General features: G+C 40.0%; 1 protein-coding gene and 1 pseudogene across 2 annotated transcripts in view; one reads left to right on the top strand and one right to left on the bottom strand.

Moving 5' to 3' along the window:
* The window catches only part of LOC132023730 (large ribosomal subunit protein eL30-like), a 64,509-nt pseudogene extending 56,677 nt beyond the window's left edge, over nucleotides 1–7,832 (bottom strand).
* GAREM1 (GRB2 associated regulator of MAPK1 subtype 1) overlaps nucleotides 1–18,310 on the top strand; it is a 206,213-nt gene that overhangs the window by 56,888 nt on the left and 131,015 nt on the right. The window lies entirely within an intron of this gene.

The following is an 18,310-nucleotide window of genomic DNA, read 5'->3' as shown; positions in this document are numbered from 1 at the left end:
CACAACAGCCCTGTGAAGTAGGCACTAGTACTGTTGTTATCTGCATTTTACAGATGAGAGAACTGAAGCACAGAGATACTAAATAACTTGGCAAGTTACACAGCCTGTGTGTGGCAGTTTGGGAGTGTGAGCTATGGCTGGCTGTGTCTAGAGCCCACACTTGGAGTTACTGCCTTCTCTCGCATTCTGTTACTGAATCAGTAAGCGTGTCTAAGATGTGGGGAGGAGTTAGATGTAGGTGACGAGAGGAGGAGAGTCATTGATGTGGATGCTTGATTGACAAAGAGGGTACAGATGCCACTTACAGAGATAGGAGGAGCAGGGAGGGGCACTAGGAGGAATTATAATTTGGGGATCATATCAAGTTTCGAGGTTCTTTTGGGACATTCAGCTGTTGATGTCCAGAATGCAACAGGATATACCCCTGACCCTTGAACGGTGTGGAGCTTCAGGGTACCGATCCCCTGTGCAGTCAGAATACCTCATAGAGCATTTGACTCCTCAAAAACTTAACTACTAATAGTCCACTATTGACTGGAAGCCTTACCAATAACATAAATAGTTGACTGACACATATTTTATATGTTAAATGTATTATTTTCTGTATTTTTATAATAAAGTAACCTAAAGAAAAGCAAATGTTACTAAGAAAATCTAAGGGAAGTACATTTACACCACTCTAAGGAATCCCTATACATGTGGACCTGTACTGTTCAAATCCATGTTGTCCAAGGGTCAGCATCTGGACCGGGAACTCAGGATCGGTCTCTGCTTGGCGGTGATGTGTAACTCTAAGTACAGTTGCTATCAGGACAGACTAGTCCCACTGGCCCTGTCTCGGAAGGACTGGGTAGAACTTTATGCCCTTCCTCTGCGTGGGTACGTGCAGCACAAATGCTAGGGAGGGAACTCTGGGCATCAGCATGAGTGGGAAGAGTCTAAGGAACCCCAGGGCTGCCAGATTTTCCGTAATGAAGACAGCTCCACACCACATAACATGCATGTTTATGAAACCAGGGTGATTAAAATCTAGCAGTTCTCTTGCATCCAGCTCTGGATTCCATTTTTACAGTTAAAGGAGAAATGTTCTTTACAAGCCTTTTTCCAAGAGTGTGTGGCTTCCTGGTGGTCCTTCGAATGGTTGAGCAAGTTCATGGGTTTAATCCCAGCCAGGTTTATGGGATCAGGAATATGGAATCCAAAGAGCAGAGGAATCAGTGGGAGCCAGTGTCCACGGGGAGTAGGACTCATCATTCTGGGAGGTAGAGATGCCCAGGGGTTTTAACGGAAGTATGTGTTTTCTCTCATGTCAGTGGCGAGCATTTCCTTTAAAAAACAAAAAAACAAAAAAAACAAAAAAAACAAAAAACAAAAAACCCAAAACTCCCTGTTTTCTTTCCTCCTCTAATCTAAGGTTTAAAAATACAACCAAAGGAACGTAGGAAAGAAATTTTGAGAACTAAGCATCATATATAGAGTAATAACTTTGAGACAATTTAAAGCGTTGACAGTTATATTCAGTTAACTTTAAAAAGCCTAGTGAAATTGTTGGAAATTACTTAAAATTCTGTTCTTAAGTATAGACTAATAGGTTTTTTGCTACATTGATTTTTCAATGATATCTATCTGATTGTACGATTCTACTTACCATGAGTCTGAGTGAGCTATATTCCTTCAGCCTCCCTGAGTTGTTACAAATAAAGCAGAATCACACTCCTCTTGGTCAAGGTAGCGACTGTTTTCATACCCCAATATCTCAAAGTATAAGTTGATTTTGAATGCTTTTAGCTATCTTCGGAATTTTTTTTTTTTTTTAAAGATTTTATTTATTTATTTGACAGACAGAGATCACAAGTAGGCAGAGAGGCAGGCAGAGAGAGAGAGAGAGGAGGAAGCAGACTCCCTGCTGAGCAGAGAGCCCGATGCGGGACTCGATCCCAGGACCCTGAGATCATGACCTGAGCCGAAGGCAGCGGCTTAACCCACTGAGCCACCCAGGCGCCCTCTTCGGAATTTTTTTAAAAAAGATTTTATTATTTGAGAGAGAGAGAGCACAAGCAGGGTGAATGTAGAGGGAGAAGCAGACTCCTGCTGAGCAGGGAGCCTGGGCGGGGGTTGATCTCAGGACCCTGGGATCATGACCCTAGCCGAAGGCAGGCATCTCTACCCCTGATACCCTTGACTTAAGTTCCGTATGTGCTTTCTACTAGAATAACTGGCTGCTTTTCTGTCTTACCTTCTGTGGTAGACCAGATTCTAAGATGGCCCCTTGATCTCCATGGCCTGGTGTTACCAGATTATGTCGTGGTATATGGCACAGAGCATTTTGCAGACATAATTGAGTCCCCAATCAGTGAACTTTAAGATAGATTATCCTTGGAGAACACAACCCAGTCAGACAAGTCTTTCAAAACTGAGCTTCTCTGGCCAGTTACAGAGGTGAGGTCAAATACGCTCAAAGCAGGAGAGGGATTCAAGCTGAACCAGGTTCTCCATTGCTCAGAGAAGGAGGGCGTCACCAAGTAAGGAGGACCTGCGTGTGCTCTTTAGGAATTGAGGTCAGTCTCCAGTCAATAGCCAGCAAGGAAATGACTTCAGCTTTACAACTGCAACTGAATTCTACCAACACATGAGTGAACTTAGATGGGGACCCTGAGCTCCAGATGAGAACCTGGACAACCAGGAGCTTGATTTCAGCCTAAACAGAGAACCTGGCCATGCGTGCCAGATGTCTGTGCTATATTTAAGCTGCTAAGTTTGTGGTAATTTGTTATGTAGCAAGAGAAAACTAATATACTGTCCCTTGCTCCATTTCTCTCTACGAATGCTGATCATTGGTCTTCAGAGTTGCAGTGTTAGTATCTCTTAGGCTTGTGGTGTATGTTTTCCATTTGTTGCCTTAGCCGCTATTGCATTGAACTAAGGGGGTTCCAGTCTTTTTTCTCCTCTTCTCTTCTAAAACCCTGAGCCCAAAGGCACTTGAGTGACTCAGTCAGTTAAGCATCAGACTCTTGGTTTCAGCTCAGGTCATGATCTCAGGGTTGTGGGATCGAGCCTGTACATGGGGCTCCATACTCAGTGCTGAGTTCTAGTTCTCTCTCTTTCCCTCTGCCCCCCCCCCCCCCCCCCGCTCATGTGAGTGTACTCACTCTCTCTAAAAGATAAGTAAATTAAAAAAAAATTTTTTTTAAGATCTTTATCTATTTGAGGGAGAGAGTGAGCAAGAGAGAGAGAGGACACAAGCAGGGGGAGCAGGAGGCAGAGGCAGAGGGAGAAGCAGGCTCCCCACTAGGCAGGGAACCTGATGCAGGGCTCGGTCCTGGGACCCTGGGATCATGAACTGAGCCAAAGGCAGACGCTTAACTGACTGAGCCACCCAGGCACCCCAATAAATTTTATCTTAAATAAAATAAAATAAAACCCTGAGCTCAATCTTACTGGTTCTGTCTTACTCTGGTTTTTGGTATAGGTTTCATCCTGTGGGGTTAGATAGGGAAGGTCTTAATTTCTCCATGTTGATACTGTTCAAGTGTCATCCTTAAAGATTTGATTCCTTTTCACTCTGTGATTTAATTCTTGGTGATGTTGTATCGTACCGCAGCTGTTTCTCACATTATCCACTGGACTGGGTCTGCTGTTCCCATTTCGTGGATAGAGAACAAGCGGAAGAGTGGTACGTGGCTATCGCATCAGCAAGGTGGGATGGGGACCGAGAACAGGAAGAGATGTGTGGGATGTGCTGGTGGGTGTTCAGAGTACCCAGCAACGAGGAACAGTTGAGCGATCGTGGACGTTGATGTCCCGCTAGGGAAATCTGTAAGCATGCCAAGAAGAAAGTATCTTAATGTGACTGTCTCACTTCAGGGGAAAAGAAGGCCTTCTGTGTGCGTAATTGTTCTATTTTCGTTTCCTTGGATTTATTTGGACCCTCTATCTAGTATTTCTCTTGGATCCAGAAAAAAACATGCTGAAATGGAAGGAGATAGTCTCTCTTCCTACTAAGTAATGAAATAACATCCTGGACACTGGATGGTCTACTGAGTAATTTATAAAGTGATATATTTCTTGATTTCTTAGATCTGGAGAGGAGAAAGGGATGGTGTAGAAAGCTTTTTGTCTTGGTTTTTAATGTATCCACGTTATTCAGGTAAACTTCTTTAATTAGGTTTGCCCTTGTCTGGAAAAAAAATCCCATATTTTATAGATGCTTAAATAGATTGTAATTTTCAGTATATCTGGGCAAGATTAGAATACTTTGAACCATTTGGTTACGTTCATATAGTGACTCACTATCAGACCTTGGATGGGGACACCCCCCCCCCGACATTTATTGAGTCGGGCTGTGCTATCCCTTGTCAATGTCTGTGAAAATTTTTCAAATGTCATTTAAATTTCACCTAATTTAAGTTTTGCAAATATAGAGCTTTTATCTGTAATTGCCAATGTAATTTTAGTCCACTAAAATAGATTTTTCGTTTGTTTTGTTCAAGATTTTATTTATTTATTTGACACAGAGAGAGACATTGGGAGAGGGAACACAAGCAAGGGGGACTGGGAGAAGGAGAAGCAGGCTTCCTACAGAGCAGGGAACCCGATACGGGCTGGATCCCAGGACCCTGGAATCATGACCTGAGCCAGAGGCAGACGCTTAATGACAGAGTCACTCAGGCGCCCCTAAAATAGAGTTTTTATTTTAAAAAGTATATGTATACATAATCCACTTGAGAACTCTTGAAACTGTACCTTGCCTCTGCTGAAGCCAGTTAATATTTCCATGTCTCAGATTATGCATTTAGGAGATGTTGTATACAGAGGATTCAATGTCAAGATGGTTTTCTTTGTTACATTTTGCCTTGGAAAATTGTATTAATAATTTATCTGTAAGCAGGAGAGTTGGTTAGGAGTTGTAAGTAACCACAGTACCAATTTAATTGATGATGTCTTCCAGTCTGTAAACTACTGGTGTTATGGGTTTGGGTTTTTTTTTTTTATTTTTGGAAAGAACAGGTAGTTTTTTATTTTGTTTTCCAGTTCTGTTTTGAGAAGTTGTTACTTATCATACACGCTTTGTATTTCCTTTAGGCCTATTATATCTCTATAGACATGTCTATAAAATTTGCTGATCTGATTTTTCTTAAGTTTTTTGTTTATTTCTGGTATTTTAGTATACGATGTTTTTTCATATTCAAGTTCTTTATTGTATGTATTTTAAAATTATAGAGGCAAAGTGTTGTCTGGCTTTTTGCCTTTAGGGCAACCTACTTGGAAAAATTAAAAGCTCAGGTGTTATTTGGTGTTTGCATTTATCTTACTAACCCTCTTTCATGTGTACAGAGAATATTAAAATTCATTGTTTTTGTGTGTTGGTACTAGAAACACGAGATTTTCAGCAGTGGTATATGTGTGAGTCTTTGTTTCTTTTTTCTCAAAATTTGGTTTTGTTTTTAAGGCTATGCAGGATTTTTAGAAATCTGCTTAATAGAAGAAAATTCTAAAAATTGTCAAATACATAATTTAAGTATTTTTCTTAAGAATATATCTTCTGGACTTCGATGGCAGTGAATCATTTGTAAATTTGATTCTTTAGTATTTTATATTTTGTTTGTCACATAATAAAGTTCAAGGGGATCTAGATCAAAGTTGAAACTAAAAATGACAATGAAAATCCTTTAAGTTGACCTCTGGCTCATTTTATCCTCTTGAAATAAAATTGTTGGCTTTAACATAACTTTATACTTGGTGAATATTTTCCTTTTATTTTACTGAAGTAGAAGTGAAATGTAAAGTGCAAATCATTGCACATTTTAGAATATTTTCTCATTGGACACTAAAAACTCTATTATGTACCTGATTCAGTCTAAGGGAAGAGGACACTTACTGAAGAAGAAAATAAAACCAAAGTCCTGTTTTTCATGAGCCTTTAATCTACAAACTACTATCCTGAGTTCCTTATATTTATTCTCATTCAGTCATTACAACTTACTTGCAGTATTATTACTATATATTAAGTGTGAGAACATCCTCGCCCAAAGAAATTAAGTAATTTGCTCATGGTCGTACAGTTAAGAAGTATTAGAACCGCGATTACCTAACTCTGGCTCCAGATTGTTATTTCCAACATTTCACACTGCCTCCCACCAAACTTATGGAGTCATTATATAGTCATTTGAATAAGTGGAAACAGAGAGCATGGGGACAGGGGGTAGGGAGAGCCTAGATACATGCCTGGTGATCTGACCTTTGCCCCTCTCTGGTAGCATGATGCCTGGGAAGAGTCTGAAACAAGGCCTGCCTGCTTCTCTGGTTCTCTCAGTCGCTCCGGGTCTCCGAGGGCTTATGTGTGTGCCCGTCTCACAAACAGTGTGATAAGTACATACTTCACACTGACGGAACGCATCGTCTTAAGGGCACTGCCCAACTCCGGAGGACACACTGCAAGTGTCTCACAGAGAGAGGAATGTCTGTCACTGCCCTTTATGGATTGCCAAAGAGTAGTTTTCCTGTGTCAGCTTTCCGATAATAAATCTGAGTCCCCTTCCTCACCTGCCAGAAATGTGATTCCGTGGTATTTATCGGGTACCATGCTAGATTTCATATTATTTTAAATGTTTGTAGAAATACTGATACTACTGTCGCTCACCTGTTTTTCCAAAAAGCACTTGGCATAGAATTCTTATCTTTTAAATATTAGGTTCAGTTCACTATTTCAGAGCATAACATTTCAGATTTGACTTAAGTAGGCATACTTCTGTTTCGTACAGCAGGGATCTATTATTCCTGGTCAGTCTGTTGACAAAGGAGTCTTTTGTCCAAGGGTTCCTTTGAAAAGAGGTAATAATATATCCCTAATCTCTCTCTCTCTCATTTTAAGCATCTTTCTCTTTTGTTACATGCATTCTTTCTTGCTTAAATTTCACTGTGAAGGTCTTTGACGACATTACCACTTAGTACTTTGTCTAAAGTAATCTCGAGTTCCTTTTCTTCCTGTTGCGATTTCACAGTAAACCATTGAACATAAAAATACAATACTTTCACATGCTTAGAACCCAAGACTACAGTCTTGGGGCCTTTGAGTAGCATATTCATCTCAAGAAGTGATCTTAGGCAATGTGGATTTCTAGATGTTTGTTTCTTTAGGGTAGAAAGAGATCAATAGGAGATACTGGGGAAAAAAATAGCTTTTTTAAAATACTCTTGCCTCAAAGGGTTTAAATGTTAACTAAGGTCGGCTTGCTTGATGTGTACTTAGATGACTTTGATGTGAATGCTCACCGATTTCTACCTAAGATTGTTCATTCATCAAGCATTTATCACACACCTGGTCTGTGCCCAGCAGTCCACTGGCATGAATGCAAACATGATCTAGTTGGGGAGACAGGAAGGTTCCTAGACATTCCATGCATAGCACTCAGGTGAAGATAGGTGCCGTGGGGATTTATTTATTTTTTTTTTTAAAAAGCAAGCTCTGGTCAGTTTTATTAAAGAAAAATTTTGTGTGTTTACTTCTCACTGGCATGTGTCTAATGATTACAGAATTACGTGGATCAGTGATAGCCAGTGCGCATGCTCTGTAGTATTTCCCACACGCTATGCCCAATTCAGTATTATTGCCACTGCAGTGATGGCCATCATTTGGGCCAACATGGTGTAGTATTCTATTTCAGACTTCTAAAGTCTGTGCGGTTGTTGGCGAGGATGACCAGTTTCACTTTGCCATGTCTGATCATTTTCAGAGTCTGCTTGTATCCCAGCACGTATTTTCCACTTTTTCTAAGAGTTTGCTTAGAGTTGACCCACTCCAATGACTTTTTCGTCTTCCTTGTGGCCACCATCTTCCTGCCTTAGGTTCAGGGCGGCACCAACCGAGAACAGCCTCCGAGATGGCCTGGAGTGAGGAAGGAAAGACCCGCTGTGGGGATTTAAGGACTTCCTTACCATTTGTTTTATCTCTCTAAACTTTTGATACTTTTAGTCAGTAAACGACTTGGAAACCAGTTTTAGATTAGTCAACCTGCTATGACAGCACATACTTGTTTTAACTTAATCAGACTATTTTCCAAAAATAGAAATATCCTGGAGGCTTCAAAGGAAAGAAAACATCCCTGATTGAGTTGGCATATTATTATGGATTCTGCTTCAAAGAATTAAATTGCTTTCTTTTACATTCATACACATTTTCAGAATACAGGCAGCCATGAAGCGTGGAGACTGGAATTTCTGTGCTGTAGCCAAAGTGAGATGCAAGGGGAATGGTTGAGAGTTGGTTCCTGGATCTTTATTCTTTTTTTTTTTTTTTTTAAGATTTTATTTATTTATTTGACAGAGATCACAATTAGGCAGAGAGGCAGGCAGAGAGAGAGGAGGGGGAGCAGGCTCCTCGCTGAGCAGAGAGCCTGATGCGGGGCTCGATCCCAGGACCCTGGGATCATGACCTGAGCGGAAGGCAGAGACTTGAACCCACTGACCCACCCAGGTGCCCCTGCATCTTTATTCTTAATATGGGTCAAATGGATGCATAACTGGTAAGCTTGTGGAATGACTTCCTTTCTATGGTACCCTGCATGTGTCATCACTGAGGTACTTAATGCTGACATTAGTTCTCCTATTGATGGTAAATTCTAGGAAAGTTGTTTCATCTGTACTCCTCATAACATTTTCTGACCATTAATCTAAAAACATCATTTTCTCTCTTGATATCACCCCATCAAATCCATAAGCCTGATTTGGTTTCATAAATAATTTGGAGCCAAAGTTCATCATAGGCATCGATTTAATCATCCAGATGGGAGCTAACATATAATTCCTATCTGTAATTAGATACAAATGAAGAGTTCTGTTAAATGCATGATAATGTTTTTAGTGACTTTTGAGTAATATTCTGGTCTTTATGAAGTAAACTTGGGTTGGTAATAGAACCTCTACAATCACAGACTAGTTGGGAAGCTTGAGAGAAATTCTCAGAAGCATAATATTGAGGAATGCTATTCCTCTCAGTTCTGTGGCATTATTTTGAAGTAAAAACAAAACAAAACAAAACAAAAACCTATCAGACATTGCTCAGATTTTAAAACCAGGAGCCAGGCTTAGACAGTACTTCCTTATATAGGCACCTTTAGTACTACTGTTTTTTGTTTTTTTTTTCTTTTTTCTTTAAAGATTTTATTTATTGGGCGCCTGGGTGGCTCAGTGGGTTAAGCCGCTGCCTTCGGCTCAGGTCATGATCTCAGGGTCCTGGGATCGAGTCCCGCATCGGGCTCTCTGCTCAGCAGGGAGCCTGCTTCCTTCTCTCTCTCTCTCTCTCTCTGCCTGCCTCTCAGTGTACTTGTAATTTCTCTCTGTCAAATAAATAAATAAAATCTTTAAAAAAAAAAAAAAAAGATTTTATTTATTTATTTGAGAGAGAGACAGTGAGAGAGAGCATGGCGAGGAGAAGGTCAGACAGAGAAGCAGACTCCCTGTGGAGCTGGGAGCTCTATGCGGGACTTGATCCCAGAACTCCGGGATCATGACCTGAGCCGAAGGCAGTCGTCCAACCAACTGAGCCACCCAGGCGTCCCTTGTTTTTTTTTTTTTAAATCAAAAATTCTTTTCCTTTTTGAACCTAGTTCATATATTTTGATTGAATACGGCAGGCACCATGATTCTTACTTTATTCTATATTCCTGTTTCATGTTAGCCTTGAGTTTGGCTGAAGTCACGGAGACCCAAAGACAAAGACCACAGGTTGGCATGTTGCCCAAGGTGGCAGAGACCAGGTTTTTTTTTTTCAGTGGTTGCTATGTCATGGACTCAATTCTGGTCCTGAGTTCCCCCAAGTCCAAGATGGTCACTACCCTTCCAGTTCCAGTAATCACATCCACACTCCATCTATCAGGAAGAATAAAGATGGAAAAAGAAGGGCACACCTCTCCCAACCATCCATCTTGGTTGCCACTTATGTTCAGTGTTGTGTTGGAGACTCTAGCTGGGGGCATTAAGGCAAGAAAAACAAGCAGACAAAAAAATTTTGCATCCAGACTGGAGAGGAGGAAGTAAAACTTTTTCTATTTGTAGATGACATGAACTTGTACATAGAAAACCTAAGGAATCTACAAGAAAACAAGCCAAAACTGTTAAAATGACGAATGGGTTCCATACCATTTCAGGTTATGAAAGCTCAATATACAAAAATCAGTTGTGCTTCTCTACACTAGCAATAAGCACTCCAAAAAATAAAATTTAAAAACAGTTCTATTGGTAATACCGTCAAAAGGAATAAAATGCTTAGGAATAAATTTAACAAAAGAAGTGCAAGCCATACACACTGAAAACTACAAAACTTCATTGAAATAAAGATCTAACTCAATGCAAAGACATTCCATGTTCATGGATCAGAAGAGTTAATATTGTTAAAGTATCAGTCCTCCCCAGTTTGATGTATAGGTTGAACATAGTCACTGTCAATAACCTAGCTTGCTTTTGGGGGTGGGGGCAGAAATTAACAAGCTGATCCATAAAGCTCATACAGAAATTTAAGAGACCCAGAAAAACCACAACAGTCTTGAAGAACAAAGTTGGAAGGCTCACATTCCAGTTCAGAACTTAACTACAAAGTTACAGGAATTCAGACATTGTGGTATTGGCATAAGGAGAGAACTATCCATACATGTAAGGTGAAATAAACCCTTATATTTGAAATAAACCCTTATACTTACTATGAATGGACTTTTGAATGGACAGAGACAGTTCAGCTGGTGCTCACACAGCTGGATATCCACATTCAGAGGCATGAAGCTGGACCCCTACTCACAGCATCCACAAAAATTAACTCAAAAATGGTCACAAACCTAAGTGTAAGAAATAAAAACTCTAAAATGTATACATAAATCCTTGTGACACTAGGTTAGGCAATAGGTTTTTACGTATGACACCAAAAACATGAATGACAAAAAATAAATTTGACTTCAAAATTAAAAATTTTGTGATTCGAAGGACACTATGAAGAAAGTGAAAGGACAGTCCCTGTAATGAAAGAAAATGTTTGAAAATCATATATCTGATCAGGAACTTGTATTCAGAATATACAGAAAACTCCTGCGAAAGACAAATAACCAGATCTACGCAAAGGATCCGAATAAACATTTCTTCCAAAAAGATATAGGAATGGCCAGTAAGCACATGAAAAAAGACTCGGCATCACTTAGCATTTCATAAGTACAAATCAAAACTGAAGTGAGGCATACTTCACACCCATTAAGATAACTGTAATTAAAAAGATGGGTAATAAGTGTTGGAGAGGAGGTGGAAAATTGGAACCCTCATTCATTCCTGGTGGGAATGTAAAACGGTGCAGCCAATTTGGAAACCATCTGGGAGTTCTCAGAAAGTTAAACCATGTGACCCAAGTTCCACCCCTAGGTATATTTCCAAGAGAAATGAAAACAAATGTCCACAGAAAAACTTGTAGAGCATTATGGTATAACTACCAAACCTGTAAATAGCCCAAATGTCCATCCTCTGCTGTATGGGTAAATAAAACATGGTGTATCCATACACTCAAACGTTATTTGGCCAAAAAGGAATTAAGTGCTAATCTACTCTACAACATAGATGAACCTTGAAAACATTATGCTAAGAAGCCGGGCACAAAAGGTCACATATTTCATAATTCCATTTATATGAAATGTCCAGAATGGGCAAGTTTATAGATTCAGGGAGTAGATTAGTGGTTGCCTCAGGCTGGGGTGAGAAGTAGGGTGAGGACTGTTAATGGGTATGAGGTCTCTTTGGGATGATGGGAATGTTCTATAATTAGACTGTGGTGTTTGCACAACTCTGTGACTATATTAACACTGTAGAAGTGTAAATATCAATCAGTGAATTTTCTGGTATATGAAAGATGTTTTTAAAAAGTAAGTCTTGGAAGAGGCACATAATGATTTCTACTATATCCTTTTGGCTCTACGTGGGGGTAGGAACAGTGAAGGTGGAAATGGTATTCTATATTCTGGGCATCCATGTGCTCAACTAACCTAAAGGGGACTATGACATGAGGACAAGGAGTGAGTGAGATTCGGCTGGACATCTTGTAATTTCTACCATCTTCTAGTTGAAGGTGAACCATCACAAAACTGCTGCAAGTTATTGTTGTTAAGTCAACAGTCATTTTTGAGGAAGAGCTTCCTAGTAGCTTGAAATAATACCCTCATTTTTTAAAAAAGCTTTAAATACAGAGAGGTTTGAGAAAATAGAATTGCCCTTACTCTTTATTGCAATGTTGAAGACCAAAAAAAAAAAAAAAAAAGTGGAACAAAACATCTGCTAGCTCAATATGTCCATTTGTTTGTGTGGACTCAGCAGTGAAAAGTGACCATGTCAGGTAATCATCAGTGATGCCGTTATTGGTACCAGCAGGGTATAGGATCCTGGTCTGGTAAGAAGATAAGAAAAGTCCCTGGTACCCAAGAATGTCACAGTCTAATTAAAGAAATACAATGTAGGGACGCCTGGATGGCTCAGTTGGTTAAGCAGCTGCCTTCGGTTCAGGTCATGATCCCAGCATCGTGGGATCAAGTCCCACATCAGGCTCCTTGGTTGGCGGGGAGCCTGCTTCTCCCTCTGACTCTGCCTGCCACTCTGTCTGCCTGTGTTCATTCTCTCTCTCTCTCTCTCTCTCTCTCTGACAAATAAAATCTTAAAAAAAAAAAAAAGAAATACAATGTATATGCATAAAATGTTAAATAACATAGGATAGTTTATAGTTAACTACAAAATGCAAAAAAGCAGACAATAAATGCAATGCAAGTTTACTTAGCCTGAGAAAAAACCTATAACCTGACATATCTGAGGACAGTAAGCATAAGGATACTTTTGGAGAGCTTACTGTGTGGCCGATGCTTTGTAAGCATCTGGTAAGTTTGATCTTGTCCCCTTCTCACACTAAGTGCAAGAATAGAGTCTCCCAGTGGGTGATGTCTCTCCAGGGCCCGTGCACTTATATGCCTTAGTTGTGCTCTGAACCCAGGCTGCACAATAGGACGGGCGAGGAGATTACAGGACCCTGCTGGTTTCTAGATCTCGCTCTTAGAGATTCTGATTTCAGTGGTCTGGTGTATGCCCTTAACCTCCCTGCCACTGGAGGTTTTTTTGACAAGTTCCCAGAGGTTGACAGTGACTATTGAGCCAGGTGCGAACCACTGTGTTCCTTAGTGTGGTAGGTTCCTCCGCTAACCCTTGAGAGATGATCAGCCCTTTGAAGAAGGTAAGGCAGGACTGGAGACAGCAGATACTGTCTCCTCTTAGAAGTGTTTAGAACTGGACAGCAGCTAAGCTCAAGTAATGCTGTTTTCTACTGTTCCCATCTCTGTCCCACCAGATATGTCTTAGCAGTCACAAGATGCCATTGCCTAGAAATGGACTGTCCTGTGAAGTGGATGGAGGTACAGATGCAGGGGTGCATGTCTCCGGAGGGTCCTGCTAGTGCATGATAGCCAGAGCAGGGAACATTAGAGGGGACTCTTAGATTGCTAAAGTTACTCGTTGTGTCAGCCCAGAAGTAGAACATTCATTTTCCTTTGCATTCATGGTGTCTGTGCCAGAAGCTTTATTTTTGTTTGCTTCTTACTATGCTTTTTGAGAAGCTCTTATTAAGCGGTTTAAGATGCCTTTATTTGATTGATAACCTATGTCTGATCCTTCCTCTCCGGCCCTTCCCTTTCTTCTAACACTTCAACTGTTAGACTAAAAGCTCTTCTTCCTAGAGCTTTCTTTTCCATTGGCAAAATTTTGTTTTGTCTCATTTTTTCAGTTTCCATTGATTGCAAAATTAGGAACTGTGCTTTTGTGGTTTCCTATAACCGCATCCTCCCTGACCACTTTATAGTTCCTCTATCTTAATGAGTTAATTAGTTCCTTCTAGGATTTTCCTCCCCTTCTGTTACTTCCTTTTTAGAACACCTTGCTGCTTTTTCACTGCAGACAATGCATTTTAATTTCATGGTTTCATGATTGTTCTTTAACAGTCTTAGAGCACTTTGCTATGACATCATTTCTTGCCCTCCTTTACCTCCCCAACCCCCCATATCCTTTCTTTCTTTGCCATGTCATTTGGATTGTAGTTCTTTGGGATACAGAAATACTGTGGTAGTGCCATGTTGTCTTCCCACAGTAAATATTGTTTATTTGGAAGACAAAGTAACCAGGACCTTACTATACACTGACTACTGAGGATGGGAACTAAGTATCATTTAACTATATCCCTCAGGTCATGGGATAGAATGTAACTAAAAGATGCAGAAAGGAATTTTTAGTGGAAGCCACCTTGGCAAATTCAAGCTTGTATTTATGAAGAGTACTTTAAAGGAATAGCCTCTGTAATAAGACCTCCATGATCACTAGAGTCAGGAGGCTTTGCTGTTTTTGGAGATCGTGCATATAAGATGTCTTAGTTAACAGAGTCTAACTATCGAAACAAAGAAGGAAAACTACAACACATCTGTGACGTAGTATCACATCAAAGTGTAGCTCTCCATCCCAGCTCAGTGGGTCAGGAGGGCGCTGGGGGGCCGTTGGTGCCGCTGTGTATTGATTAAGGGACCCAGACTGCTGGCAGCTGTGCTCTCTTCAGCTTGTTCCAAGGTCTTCCTAGGAATCAATATTCAGCCCTTTCCTGAGAAAAGAGCAGAGAGGATGGTTTGTGGGCATTTTTCATGGTTAAGGACAGGAAGTGGGAAATGGCACTTCTGCTCACTGAAGGTATTTTTTTTTTTAAATGGAGGGAACCTGTGGGGGGAGGATTGGAAGAAGGTGGTCAAAAGGTATAAACTTACAGATAAGTAAGTACTAGGGATGTAGTGTATGACATGATGACTAACTATGGGTAACACTTGCTATGTGAGGCACAAGGAAGTTGTTGAGACGGTAGATCCTAAGAGTTCTCATCACAAGAAGAAATCTTTTTTCTTTTTATTTTATCTGGTGGAGGTTAACTAAGCATAGTGTATAGTCATTTCACACTACATGTAAATCAAATCATCATGCTGGACACCTTGAACTTACACAGTGATATGTGTCAATTATTTTTCAATAAAACTGTAAAAAAAAGTTCAAGTTGTAAAAGAACGCAGTGGTTTGAGTATGTAACTGACTCAGTAGGGTTCCTGTCTACACAAAAAGGATTGTAAGATCAAGTAAACACATAATTAAAATTAAGCAACTCTATTAACAGGGAGGAGGTAAAATACAATGTTGTCACTTGACCAGCTCTCCTTTTAACATTCCTAGAATAAAACAATGCACAACTCTTAAATTAGATTTATAATAAGTAGTAACAGAGACCATAAAACCTATTCATTTATTCATTGTTGATAGATTTAGTTACAGCGTAAGGAGCAGTTTATATCCATAACAGATAAAAACAATGCCAGGGTTAGTAAATCTGATTCTTATTACACATGTATTAACAAATCAGATTATTTCAATGGGGCCTCATTAATCAGTCAACAAATCCGTGAGGATCCACCACAGACATGGTTCTCCTAATGGGCTGAGAAGAAACCAAACTAAATGGGGATAAAGACATACTTTAAAAAGAAAGATAAGCAGGAATGTGAGTTTATATATTTGCTATGCAAATTGATAAACCAGATATTCTGGAAATTGAAAGGATTAAGAGTGCATGCCCTCTGTAGAGATACAGCCCAAATTGTTGACCGAACCTGTTACTCTGGTGTGAAGTGCCTATGGGAAGAACAGAAAGACACAAAAGTAGAAAATCAAAAACACTTTAATTTAGTAATTGCCAAAATCACAACACAGCTTAGAGAATTGTGTAAAAATCATGCATTTGTTCTTTATCACATGAGGATAGCCAAAAGAAAAAAAAAAGAAAAAAAGCAAACCAATGTGGGCATGTGTCTGTGTTACCTGGGATTCAGCCCAATCTTTTTTTTTTTTTTTAAGATTTTATTTATTTATTTTGACAGACAGAGATTACAAGTAGGTAGAGAGGCAGGCAGAGAGAGAGAGGAGGAAGCAGGCTCCCTGATGAGCAGAAAGCCCCATGCGGGGCTTGATCCCAGGATCCTGAGATCATGACCTGAGCATGAGGCAGAGGCTTTAACCCACTGAGTCACTCGGGCACCCCATTCAGCCCAATCTTAATAGAAAACTCATCAGCGGTAAGCTAGGAGTTCTAATATCAAAGCCTTATAAATTGTCATCCAAGTACATCATACTTCATATTTAAAAACAAAAAAGCATTTAATAGAGATTTGGATTCTACTGTCACAGACATACAACTATTTGAACTGATTGAGACACATCCTAAGTAACCTATAGAAAAGGCAGTATTGTTATGCACTATTTCAGTATATTCAAATGTAGTAAATTTAATTACAGTTTCAGGCTAAAATAGTTACAAGCAGCATGAAAATATAAGATTCAGTGGGGGGAAAATCATCTAAATAAATGCAAACGTTATTATATTTGAATATTAAAAAGGCAAAACAAAACCGTGAGGCAGTGAGGCCAGGCAGCTCCCTTGTGTGGCTGTGGATGCTAGTAAGACAGGGTAGTTTAGAGAGGATCCTTCCCCCCCCCCCCCCAAGAGTTTATTTATTTGAGAGAGAAAGAGAGAGAGCACTCTTGAGAGAGTGAGCATGGTGGTGGGAGAGGCAGAGGGAGAAGCAGGCTCCTCACTCAGCAGAGAGCCCGATGTGGGATTCCATCCCAGGACTCCAGGATCATGACCTGAACCCAAGGCAGATGGCAGATGCTTAACTCACTGAGATACTCAGGTGCCCCAGTTTGGAGAGGATCTTACCTAACAGCATTTTTAATCCTGAATTATCTTTCTTCCTTAACTCTTATGACCATGATTCTCAAAATTGACAAATGTGTAGACCAGTTCCAGAAGGTAAAAAATATCTGTAATTCCCACATCGTTAAATTACTTTTATTGTCATTGAAATATACACAAACATTAAAACAGCAGTCTAAGTTCCTCCTGCTCTGAGCTCTTACAGAAATTTATATATTCAGCATAGGTTATTAACAAAACTACAAAATTACTGTAGTCCGAATGAAAAATATTAGGATTTGTATCAGGAAGATATTTGTGAAAGCGGCATTTTCAAGAATGAGTATGATGAGTAGTGAGTAAGTAAGGGTTGGGAGCTAAGGCTCAGGCAAAGGAATGGAAGTGAGGGGCCGGCGGAGGGACACTGAACCCTGTGTGTGGCACAGAAAGCAGGTCCTTTGAGCCCTCGTGTGTTGTGTGGGGATATAGGTCTTATATTCTGTGGATAGATCATGAGGGCCTTGAGTATTGAGCCAAAAAGACTTAAAGCCTCGTTCTGTATGAATGAGAACCCCTGAAGACAGATGTGAGTAGAAGAATAAGACGAACCTTGTTGTATTCTTGGAAGTTTTATCTGCAGCAATATTTAAATGAGTTGACAGAGTGAAGAACGGAGGGTTGAAAACCCGGCCAAGAGATCAGCTCCGTGAGAGCAGGGACTTGGTTCAGTACTATATTGCCAGGTTCTAGAACATAGCTGGTCCTCTGTTTATGAATGTTGGATGAATGTAGGATGCCTGAATGAATGGTAGGGGGACATCCAGGTAGATAAGGTTAGAAGATAAAGTCTGGATGAAGAGCTCAGAATACAGATTGGTAGCTGAGAGCATGGATATGCGAGTTGTCCATAACTAAGAGCCCTGAGGGGTGTGTGAAATGATAAAGGAGAGAGAAATAGTGAACAGATTGAGAGAAGAACCTTGATTAACTCCTACAGTTGTTACAGCTCCTGTGTAAAAGGGGAAAACCGTGAAGGTAACAAGGAGAGACCAGAAAGGAGCATTAGGAGATGACAGTGGCCCCGCAGCCAATCCGGCTGGATCTGTGCATGTCCGGCTTAGAAATTTTCATTTTAAATTTTGAATTTGATTTTGTTTAAAGCAGACTTCCTTTGAAGGATTCATGGGTTCTAGTTTCCCCAGGATTAAAAGTGATTTTGACAAGTGTGTAAGACTTAATGTTGAGGGGATCAGGGCCAAACCAGGGAAGAGAAATATATCCCAGAAGCATTCTGGATCTGGGGAAATTTCAGAGGGATATTAACACATTTTGGAATTTAACACCCATTTCTTTTAAACTTCTTGTACTACATCTTTGAGCTAAATATATAAGTTTTAGCATGTTACATGTAGTAGTTAAGCAACAGGATAATTATTATCACACAAAAAATGTTTACTTTAGGGATTCATTTAATGTCGTGTCTCTATTAGTGGCCTACCTTAGGACATTTTAAGTGATTATATTAAATTTTAT

The sequence above is a fragment of the Mustela nigripes genome, chromosome 8 (assembly GCF_022355385.1).
Source record: "Mustela nigripes isolate SB6536 chromosome 8, MUSNIG.SB6536, whole genome shotgun sequence".
Classification (NCBI taxonomy): domain Eukaryota; kingdom Metazoa; phylum Chordata; class Mammalia; order Carnivora; family Mustelidae; genus Mustela; species Mustela nigripes.
Note: the sequence above shows the minus strand (reverse complement) of the source record. Positions and strands in the feature narration are given on the sequence as shown.